The sequence below is a fragment of the Lolium rigidum genome, chromosome 3 (assembly GCF_022539505.1).
Source record: "Lolium rigidum isolate FL_2022 chromosome 3, APGP_CSIRO_Lrig_0.1, whole genome shotgun sequence".
Classification (NCBI taxonomy): Eukaryota; Viridiplantae; Streptophyta; class Magnoliopsida; order Poales; family Poaceae; genus Lolium; species Lolium rigidum.
The window spans coordinates 330,208,682-330,214,122 of NC_061510.1; positions in this window are offsets into that span (position 1 = coordinate 330,208,682).

Sequence of the window (5,441 nt, forward strand, 5' to 3'; positions counted from 1 at the left end):
AAGCTGCTCCTTCACGTCAGAAGGCAGCTTTTGATCCATACCTTGAAGCCCTCGTCAGCTCGTAAGTCATCTTTTATTTCTCCTTTTCTTGCTATTCGAAGATTTTTGTCTATCTTGCTTTTTTATGCTGTCGCCATTTAATCGTAGTGGTGACGAGGAAGAAATGCCAGCTACTGATGCGACTGCTCGCATGAGTACGTCGCATACTCTAGTTGTTTCCGAGGTGCAAGTTGAAGGAGAAGAATCTTCACCTCCTCAACAAAACACCGACGCTCCTACTCCTCCTGCAAGCCCCCTTGTCCCTTCGCCAAAAAGGACAAGGGTTGAAACAATCACGGAGCCTACCCTACAATTGGGTAGCTCCTCGACTCCTCTTTTGGATGATGTAAGTCCTTAATTTCTTTCTAATACTGTCTATATTTCCTCTGTTTGCTTCTTTGTGCCATCATATTTTTCCCATGCCGACGCTTTCTCTCTTTATCCTTCTTTGACAGCCTGTGATCAAAGAACTTATTCGCATAGGTGCCTAGTTCGTTGGGTACCGCGAGTATGCCAACAAGACCGAAGGTAATAACTCCCTGCTTGCCTTTGTTCATGACTTCTTGCTCCTGTTTTATCGCAATTTTGACTATTTTTGACTGTTTTGGCAGAAAAACTTGCGGAGGCCAACAAACTTGCCGACACACTTGCTCAGAAATTAGAGCAAAGTGAAGCGGCTCGCAAAAAGGCCGAATCTGATGCTGGCAAAGCTAGGGCAGAGGCTGACAAGGCCAAGGCAGAAGCTTCTGGTGTCGAAGATCTTCAGAAGAGGCTTCATGACGCCGAAACTGCCTTGAGCGAGCATAAAACCTCGCAGGCTGCTCATGAAGAAGCAATCCTTAAGCGCTTGGACTCGCAGAATCGGCGCTTTGTCAGTAAGTTTTCGATCTATTTTGCCTTCCTTGGACTTGCTTTTCTTTACTTGCTTGTCGACCAACATATACTTTCCTCGACAGGGAAAACAAACCAAGAATTTGAGCTTGAAGATCCCGACAACGATCCTCTTCTCGACGCACTCTCTGTCCTTGAATTTCATGGAACAGAAACTCGTGAAGGCATTGAACAAGCCGAAGTAGGATTGTCGCGGCTATTCCCTTACTTCTTTCCGAAGAAAAAGGAACCCGCGACTTTCCTTGCTCTTGCCAAGGACTTCAATCCACCAGAGGATCTTGGACTGAAGATGCGCCAAGAAAATATGAAGATTGCTGTTGAAAGCACTGTCGCCTTGGTTGCTGACAGCCAGCAAACCATCGACTGGACTAAAGTGGGCGACACACAAGAAATGGAGACCACGAAGTGGCGATCACTGATCAAGGCTGCGAAGCCCAACACGAAGAAAATCCTTGCCTATCTTGGAATCAAGCCAACTTCAACTCCTAGCTCGTCGAAGCCGGAGGTATAGTTGAATGCTCTGTCTTTTTCTTTCTTTATTTTCTGTTTCTTTAGATGTTGTCGCCACAGTAGCTTTGGCGACAATAGTCATAGTAGTCCTTTTGAAGAACTCCTCCTGTAATATCCGTGTAAATTTCCTGAAGATCAATAGAATTCTATCTTGCGCGATCATTTGATGTTGAAATTTTCTTTTCCAGTTAATATTTGATAACTACTCTGCGGATCCTCATCCTGCCGATACTTCTCCTGCTTCCTCCTTCTTGAAGAAAACATTCATCGAGGATAACCTTATCGAAAGTTCTTCGGGTAAGCACTTCTCGCAAGATTTGCAAGATCTTCGCCAACAACTTCAATCCATAAAAAAACAAACTCTGGCGATGATGGAGCAATCTCGAAAAGCATCCGAAAGAGAGAAGATTGCTCTTCAACAAGCTAAAGAAGCCATAGCTGCTAAGGACGCTGCTGTTTCGGAAGCTGAGAAAGCAACTACTCGAGAAAATAGTATGCTCGAGCTAATGACTGAAGCTAGTGTGGATATGTTAGGTATGTTTTTCCAACTTAGCACTGCTTCTGCTTTTTGCTGTACCTCTCCTTAAACTTCTTACTCTGTCGCTCAATAGGTTCAGTTCTCGACGCTGCTGCTGAAGATGAGAGAGTCAATGTGAGAACGGACCTCATCGTCAATCTTTCACTTAACCATGGCTGTCTGTTCTGGGCCACTCCCGAGCGAACTCAACAAATTGTCAGGTTCCAAGATCGCGCCTGTCAGGTTCGCGAATTTCTTAACTTCTGCACGAGAACCTTGACCCTTGTTTACAAGATTCTGTTCCCTCGGGATGAGACTCCCGAAACTCTTCTTGGGTTGATGGAGAAATTCAGAGATGCCCCCCATATTCATAACTTTGTGCGAGCTCAGTTAACTGCTGGAGCAAGATTCGCCATGATCATGATACATATTTGCCATCCCAAATTGGACCTGACGAAGATTGTCGCTGACTGTTTAGCCAAGAAATTGCGGCGAAAAAATAACGTTGACGCAATCAATGACATGGTGACTCCTATGGCCGAGGCGATGATGGATGAACTTCTTCGGATGGATTCAGAATTCTTCGTCAAGGGGACCTATGCTGAGCACAAGACAACCAAAGGTTTATCGATAGATAGTATATTAGGCCTTGACTGAGTTATACTATATTGCGAGAAGTTATGTCTATATTTTTGTCGAACTATTTTGTATTGATGAAGTTGTTTATATTGTAAAGTGTAGTCTATATTGTGAAGCCCCCGAGCTTTTGGCTGGAGCTTATATTATTTTGTTATCTCGAAGATTTTTCTTTGTTGCGAGAATATATATATTTTGCTGTCGATGGGTTATGATCCCCCGAGTGTTTTGGTGGCGACGTTCTATATTTTCGTTGCGAGGTTTTCAGACCAAAGCAATAGAATTTGAACGAGTATACTATATTTATGGGCGTTAACCCCTGATTTTCTATTTGGCGAGGTATTTTGTACCAAGGCGAAATATTTTTGTAAGTCTAGTTCATCTATATTGTGTATATTTTGTAACCTTGAAGGCACTTAGCCCCCGAGTATGTCGAAGAACAAGAAGTATATCTCCACTATTTTTATTATATTGCAGCACCGCGAGCCCGCCTCATTAAAAACCTTTCCAGCCCCACTCGGTGCCCTGAAAGGAAAAGAGTGCGTCTGAAAACTCGTGGACGTTTCAGTACATTGTATTTTTACAGAGGAGAACTATATTTCGACTCTAAGCATAGAACCGCCTGAGCTGTGCCACGTTCTAGGGGTTTTTCTCGGGAACCCCCGTCTTCTTGTCCTTGATCCTGTATGCTCCTCCTTCGATTACTTCTGTGACAACGTAAGGACCCAACCATGGTGACTCGAGCTTTTCAGTGCTTTGCTGATTGAGCCGTAAGACCAAATCTCCGACCTGGAAAGATCTTAGCCGCAATCGTCGACTGTGGTAGTTTTTCAGGTCCTGCTGGTACTTGGTGACTCGTGATAGTACTTCATCTCGAGCTTCATCGAGTGCATCTACATCGTCCTCCAGAGCTTTTCTTGAAGTTTCCTCGTCATACTCTGTCACTCTTGGGGAGTCATGCTCTATTTCAATTGGTAGTACTGCCTCGGCTCCGTGGACGAGAAAAAACGGAGTTTCTTGTATCGCCGTATTTGGTGTTGTTCGGATACTCCACAAAACACTTGGCAATTCTTCTGGCCAGGTATGCCGAGCCTTTTCAAGCGGTCCTAGCAGGCGCTTTTTAATGCCGTTGCATATGATACCATTGGCTTTCTCGACTTGGCCGTTGGTTTGCGGGTGCCCAACTGACGCGAAGTGTAATTTGATGCCTACCTCTGCGCAGTATGCCTTGAACTCCTTAGACGTAAAGTTACGGCCATTGTCTGTGACGATGGTATGAGGTACTCCAAACCGAAAAATGATGCCCTTCACGAATTTTATTGCCGACGCTGCATCCGGTGAGTTTATCGGCTTTGCTTCTATCTACTTGGTGAATTTGTCGACAGCAACCAACATGTACTCATATCCTCCTGGCGAAGCCTTGTGTAATTTTCCCACCATATCGAGTCCCCATTGGGCAAAGGGCCAAGACAATGGTATTGGCATCAACTCTGCTACCGGGGAGTGGGGTTTTGCAGCAAATCTTTGGCACGCATCGCAGGTTCACACTATCTCTTTTGCATCCTCGATTGCTGTCAACCAGTAAAATCCTGCCCGAAAAACTTTGGCAGCAATAGCTCGACTGCTCGCGTGGTGACCACATATTCCCTCGCGCACGTCCTTTAGGATTATCCTTCCTTCTTCGGGTGTAACGCACCTTTGCAGGACGCCCGAAATACTTCGCTTGTATAACTCCCCTTTGACCACTGTGAAGGCTTTGGATCGTCGAATAATTCGCCTTGCCTCAACTGGATCGTCGGGTATTTCTTTTCGTAGTATATACGATATGTACGCTTGCATCCATGGAACTTCTATCATCATCACCAGCTCTTGGTCCTCTTCTTTATCCGGAGCTTCTTTGAGGGGCGCCAAATTTTTTTCTTCCTTTTCGTTTTCTTCTGCGCCTTCTTTGGCTTTGTGGATCTCTCCGCTATTTCTTCCCAAAATACTCCTGGCGGGATTGAAAGGCACTGCGACCCGATGTTTGCGAGAACGTCGGCTTCATCATTGCTCAGCCTACTGATGTGATTTACTTCGCATCCATCAAACAGTTTCTCAAGCTCATTGTACACCTCCTTATATGCTACCATGCTGTCATTGACTGCATCACATTGGTTCATAACCTGCTGAGCTACCAATTGCGAGTCGCCAAAGATTTTTAGTCGAGTTGCGCCGCAAGCTTTCGCCATCTTTAGTCGAGTGCCAGTGGTGCTTGTGAAATGCTTTTGTGCTTCCTGTGTAAGCTAATGATCCATTGGATCAACCATTGCTTGTTGGCTAGCTTATCTGTGTGGCTTGACTTGATTCAATTGATCCATTTGATCAATTAAATGTCAGTGATTGCTTACTGATTAATTCTGTGACTAAGTGATTCATTTTCCTTGGTGATGCTGATGCTCAAGCATCACTATGCTACTGCTTACTTGTGCTATTGCTTGCTCTAGCTTACTGGACTTGATCCAGTGGCTAAGATGCAGTGATTGGTGCTGTGTTGCCCTACAGTGTGCTACTGTCAATAAATAGTATGAATTTGTTACATATTCATGCTTGAATAAATTGATTCATGATGAACTACTTATGCAGTGATGATTTAAATGACTTGCTTGCATATGAATTTGCTATTCATGATTGTTTAGCAAGAAATTGAATCTGAATCCATTTCTGGATAATGATGTGCTATAGTTGGCTTTATTTTAAATGGTGCTAAGTGTGATGTGACCTCAGTAGCCTTGCTACTGGTTGGTTGCTCACCTATTTGATTGGATATTGTGGCTACTCAACCTTTGCTTGCATATTTGGGGATCATACT